We start from the raw sequence: 6,817 nt of genomic DNA on the forward strand, positions 1-6,817 counted from the left end.
TTTAGTGTTACGAGAAACACAAACATAAAACTGTGGCACAAAACATTTTGTCTTTTGTTATTTGAAACAGTTGAATCAAATAAAACTGTACAGTGACGTTAAAAAGAAAGCACCCAGATTTACAGAAGCGACTCAATAACTGTGGGGTTAGCCCAGTGACTGGGTTTTTAAAAAAAAAAAAAAAAATATTTGTACTAGGGATGTGCTTTTGGTACATTTTTGTGAACATTTAAATGCTATTATTATTATTTATTTTTTAGCTGACGCCCTTATCCAGGGCGACTTACAATTGTTACAAGATATCACATTATTTTTACATACAATTACCCATTTATACAGTTGGGTTTTTTTTACTGGAGCAATCTAGGTAAAGTATCTTGCTCAAGGGTACAGCAGCAGTGTCCCCACCGGGGATTGAACCCACGACCCTCGGTCAAGAGTCCAGAGCCCTAACCACTACTCCACACTGCTGCCCTGTGCAGGTGTCAGCGTTTAAACCACATCTACATGCACACACAGTCTTTATATTACATTGGTATGTATACCAACAGCCCTGGTTAATATTTTCTAAGCAAAGAAACCCTAAATAAGCAAATAACGTTTTAACATTGCAGACGTAACTACAAAAAAAAAACACACACACACACACACCAAAGTGTATATTGAAATTAGGGCTGTCAATTCAAATTTTTGATCGGTTCATTTACAGGCATTAGTTGATCAGTAGATTCATCCATGCACATGTTTAATAAAGGGAATGATCTTACAGCGGCTGTCCTGCATGTAATACTAAAAAAAAAAAAAAAAAAAAAAAGCTCAACGGGAATCTGGTCTTTTTAAAAGCATGTGTATTATTTTTATCTTAGTAAATGTCTCTCTTTGTATTTGTACTGCACTAGATGTACCCGTGCTGGCCCTGTGGGCACAAAGTCAATAAACTAAACCTTTTATATAAAATTCATTAGATGTGATCAAAAAATGACAAATTCTGTTTTACAGCAGGTGCAGTGACTTTTTATTGTGCAGGTGTTGTGACTCTTGGTCTCCCAGTTGGTGGCTCTATCATTGACAGAATGTGGTTATACCGTCTCGCCAGGTTTGAAATCGCTGGCTGCCAGCACCCAAGACGGCGAGCCACAGCACGCTGCCCTAGTCCAGTCTCCAACATGCCGATCGCACGAAGGCGCTGCTCTCTGGACAGACGTGGTATATTGTTTTTCTTTCTGTGATTTTCTTTATTGCTTTTGTTCAAGCTTGCATTTCAACAGCTGAAATCACTCCATATCCAGGGTCCAATCTACTCTCACTAATTTGGTGATTAAGTGCATATTCTTCAGTCATAGTCACTCAAGTGTGTCATGGTCAAGGATGAATGATCGAGTGATTAAAAATAAAACAAAAACATTTCGTCAATGTCCATCAATTGTATACCTTATTTTATTTTTCGAAATTAAATGTGTTATAATACTGATAAATTTTTTTTTGATGCTCAGTGTATATATATATATATATATATATATATATATATATATATATACACAGACGTGCTCAAATTTGTTGGTACCCTTACAGCTCATTGAAATAATGCTTCATTCCTCCTGAAAAGTGATGAAATTAAAAGCTATTTTATCATGTATACTTGCATGCCTTTGGTATGTCATAGAATAAAGCAAAGAAGCTGTGAAAAGAGATGAATTATTGCTTATTCTACAAAGATATTCTAAAATGGCCTGGACACATTTGTTGGTACCCCTTAGAAAAGATAATAAATAATTGGATTATAGTGATATTTCAAACTAATTAGTTTCTTTAATTAGTATCACACATGTCTCCAATCTTGTAATCAGTCATTCAGCCTATTTAAATGGAGAAAAGTAGTCACTGTGCTGTTTGGTATCATTGTGTGCACCACACTGAACATGGACCAGAGAAAGCAAAGGAGAGAGTTGTCTGAGGAGATCAGAAAGAAAATAATAGACAAGCATGGTAAAGGTAAAGGCTACAAGACCACCTCCAAGCAGCTTGATGTTCCTGTGACAACAGTTGCAAATATTATTAAGAAGTTTAAGGTCCATGGAACTGTAGCCAACCTTCCTGGGCGCGGCCGCAAGAGGAAAATCGACCCCAGATTGAACAGAAGGATAGTGCGAATGGTAGAAAAAGAACCAAGGATAACTGCCAAAGAGATACAAGCTGAACTCCAAGGTGAAGGTACGTCAGTTTCTGATCGCACCATCCGTCGCTTTTTGAGCGAATGTGGGCTCCATGGAAGAAGACCCAGGAGGACTCCACTTTTGAAAGAAAAACATAAAAAGCCAGACTGGAATTTGCTAAAATGCATATTGACAAGCCACAATCCTTCTGGGAGAATGTCCTTTGGACAGATGAGTCAAAACTGGAGCTTTTTGGCAAGTCACATCAGCTCTATGTTCACAGACGAAAAAATGAAGCTTTCAAAGAAAAGAACACCATACCTACAGTGAAACATGGAGGAGGCTCGGTTATGTTTTGGGGCTGCTTTGCTCCGCCTGGCACAGGGTGCCTTGAATCTGTGCAGGGCACAATGAAATCTCAAGACTATCAAGGCATTCTGGAGCGAAACGTATTGCCCAGTGTCAGAAAGCTCTGTCTCAGTCGCAGGTCATGGGTCCTCCAACAGGATAATGACCCAAAACACACAGCTAAAAGCACCCAAGAATGGATAAGAACAAAACATTGGACTATTCTCAAGTGGCCTTCTATGAGTCCTGATCTGAATCCTATCGAACATCTATGGAAAGAGCTGAAACTTGCAGTCTGGAGAAGGCACCCATCAAACCTGAAACAGCTGGAGCAGTTTGCTCAGGAAGAGTGGGCCAAACTACCTGTTAACAGGTGCAGAAGTCTCATTGAGAGCTACAGAAAACGTTTGATTGCAGTGATTGCCTCTAAAGGTTGTGCAACAAAATATTAGGTTAGCGGTCCCATCATTTCTGTCCATACCATTTTCATTTGTTTTATTATTTATTTACAATATTATGTTGAATAAAAAATCAAAAACAAAGTCTGATTTCTATTAAATATGGAATAAACAATGGTGGATGCCAATTACTTTTGTCAGTTTCAAGTTATTTCAGAGAAAATTGTGCATTCTTCGTTTTTTGTGGAGGGGTACCAACAAATTTGAGCACGTCTGTATATATATATATATATATATATATATATATATATATATAATTACACACACATTCATTCAAAAGAACAAAACAAAACTAATAAATTATAATTTCAAATAAAACACAGCTTACATATGTTACAGAATCTACCAAATGCAGATTCCAATACATTATTATATTATTATTTATTTATTTATTTATTAGCAGATGCCCAGTTCAGTGCAAGTACAAGACAATGCAAGCACTGGTACAACTGGGTGCCATCTAGTCCAGTATAGTCGAGAGTTGTGAGGTTTACAGATGCTGTCTGAATTGGTTCGTCTTGAGGAGGCGCCGGAAGGTGGTCAGGGACGGGGCAATCCTGATTCCCATGGGTAGGTTGTTCTATTACTGATGGGCAAGGGTGGAGAAGGACAGGGATCTGGAAGCGGGGGAGCAGAGGGGGGGTATAGCTAATCCAACAGTGGCAGAGGAGCGGAGGCATCAAGAGGGGGTGTTGGGAAAAATAATAGTCCGGAGATAGGAGGGAGCAGAAAGGTCGAGGCAGAGATAAGCGAGTACAAGAGTTTTAAATTGGATGGGAGCAGTGAAAGGGAGCCAGCGGAGGGAGCAGAGCAGCAGTGTAGCGTGGGAGAGACGAGGAAGGGAAAAGACAAGGTGAGCAGCAGAGTTTTGTTATACGTATTCACAGGGATGTAAGAGCAAATAAATGTCAGTCGCCATCAGTGTTCTGTTTATTATGGACGTTTGCTTTTTACTGCCATTAGTAACTCCGCGCAGTAATTTCTGAATGTTTTCATTTCAAATGGTGAAGCACTGAACTTGTGTTTTTGTGGTACAGCAATTTTGTTTGGCATAATTATTCACATACCACGGTTCCCTCGTCCGGTTCCTCAAAATACTTCCAAATGTGGCTTCACCTCGTTCCTTTGTTTAGAGATGCCATTTTATTAAAAATATGTAACAAACATCCGACTTTCTTAACCCATGGACTGGATACCATACCACGCCCCCTACAGCATGAACACAGAGTGTGCCACTAAAGCGCCAGATCGGCCATGAATAAAACCTGCCCCAGTGTCAATCTTATAAGAAAAACTACTTGGAGGCAATTGCCAATCCCCTTCCTATTTATAATATCCGCCCTTACTGTGGCACCACAGCAGTCGGATATGTGACGGACTACTGTATATGATGATAAATTACTAAAATGAATACATTAAAAAAAAATATATGTGTTTGGTGAAATTTGTCACGTGACCAGTCACACATTTAGCATTTTATTCAGTGTTTATCCACTTCTTTAGAGTTTATATGTTTAAAATTCCCATCCTTAATTTGTAGCCCCCGACAATACAAACAATGATGGCTACTAAGACTATGCTCAATATGGGGATTATAGGGGGCTATATGACATTAAATGCACAAGATATAGCCAAGAAACTGTATATAAAATGGTGGGATAGGTTAACAAATCCATAATATAAAATGGGATTAAACAATTTATGCAATATAAAGTTTTTCTGATGCATAATATGGGAAAGAACGTAAAAATCCCGGGTAATCATGCTTAATGATGCTCAAGTACATTCTTCACCCTTTCCAGGAATTCACCAGCAGTAAAGACGGGAGGATGTGTTTGGCACGAACACACTTGCCAGAGCTTGACATTCCTCGAATCCCTGACCACGCCTCTGTTGTTAAACCTTTTCATTTCAGTGCCAGCCGCTTCACATCGTTACTCTAGGAAAAGGACCGAAACAAAACCAGCCAAAAGAAACCACTTCAGGAGTGCAGGAGTATGAAAACTGATAGAATTTGGTCAACCCATCAAAAGAGGTGATAGTTAATAAAAGCCCCGAACCATTGCCTGAGGAAAGATTACTCTTATCCTTTTAACCCAGACACATTTCTGCTCCGAGTCTTGTGATAGACAGCCTCTTTGGAGTAGGAATGTGTACTACAGCATGCTTGCAAACATCTCTAATAGAACAAACACAGTAGTTTACAATCCACAAGCGTTTGGAAAGCTCCCAAATCGCCAGGGAGCAATAACAGCAGAACATGGGGAGGAGGAGGTATAGATGGAACAGGGGAGGTATGAGTGGAACCTTGTAAAATAGGGCATCTAGGAGGCAATTTAGCAAAAGGATGCCAAGTTGTGTTGGTTTAGGGATGTTACTAGTTTTAGTAGTAATAGTAAAAGAAGCATCACTTCTTGACTTCAAGTGGTTGCAGCATTTGTCAAACTACATATTCCACTAGTGTTTTCATTATGAATAGATGGATGAAAAATATATATATATATGCATGTCATATGTCAGCTTGTGTTTATACAGTGGCTTGTGTACAGTGTGTCCATTTAGTTCATAGTTAATATCAAGTCCATACACACATCAATGCTGTACACGTGTGTTCTTACTCACACGCATGTTGTACTGTAGTAAATTTTAAGAGAGTAAGAACACTCTACTGGACTCCATGGTTTTTCTGATTGGTTACAAAGATTCTATATACCGGTACGTCAAACTCTGATTTTTTTTTTTTTTGTTGTTTTCTGTTCCTCTGTTCCTTTTGTAATGTTTTGAATCATTCGGAGTGGTTCTTTTTTTTTTTTTTTTTTGGCAAATATTTAAATATTAGCACTGCGAATTACAAAATGAAACTGCATGGATCATGAAAACGTAGATCGCCATTATTTATTTCCACAGAACGTATATGTAACAACGTGTGCGACAGGCAAAACACAATCCCAGATTCTTAAACTCTCAGTAACTGGTGGTAAAGGATTTTGTTCCCAAGTTTAAATCGCAATTGGATTTTTTAGCTGTGTAACATACAGTACGATCTTCTTCTAATAAGAGTATATGGAAATATCTCATTTTAATGAAGCCAGCCCTGGACATTCCCTATGCAAAGTGCCTAAAATAAACCACTTTCATCCAGCTACACCAAGACACAGTGTCTAGCCAGACCCAACACAGCGATTGCCTCCAGCCCCACATTTACGGATAATTTATCAGCCAAAGAACACATGTGTATCAGTTAGCAAACCACGTTGGCATACTGTTCTCTTTCTCTACTCTCCAACTGCAGTCTTTAAATTGAAAGCTCTATAAAATGTAATTACCCTGAACAGAGACTTGTAACCCCACAGAATATATTGTGTCTTACATGCAACTTCCAAATTCCTCTTGTATTACAAATGTTGATTTTCACAGATTACTCAAGATAGAAATAATTTATACGCTAATATACCATGCCATAGATTATTTACATGCTCATTGTTTTATGGAAACAATTACTGTTTTTGTTTTTTTCTAAACACCTGTTTTTGATTTTGCGTCACAAAGGTCTTAAAATACTCTCCGAATTCCTTCTGCATTTTTTTTTTTAAAAGCCATAAAAGATTGTAAACTGGCTTTTATATATTTAAATTGGAAACATGTAATAAACCACAAAACAGGTAAAATGTAGGAATCTCATTATTGGAAGAATCAATGTCTTTTTTTTTGGCCCACCTACGGTGTTAAAGTGGAGGGGAGTTTTTTTTCTTTTTTTTTTCTTTTACTGATAAGTTGACATTTAAAACTGGACATTTCAAAATGACCTTTTTGACTCGACAGCCCCTTGCATGTGCTTTTAATAACACTCCTTTTTCA

This window comes from Acipenser ruthenus, chromosome 46, assembly GCF_902713425.1.
Source record: "Acipenser ruthenus chromosome 46, fAciRut3.2 maternal haplotype, whole genome shotgun sequence".
Lineage (NCBI taxonomy): Eukaryota > Metazoa > Chordata > Actinopteri > Acipenseriformes > Acipenseridae > Acipenser > Acipenser ruthenus.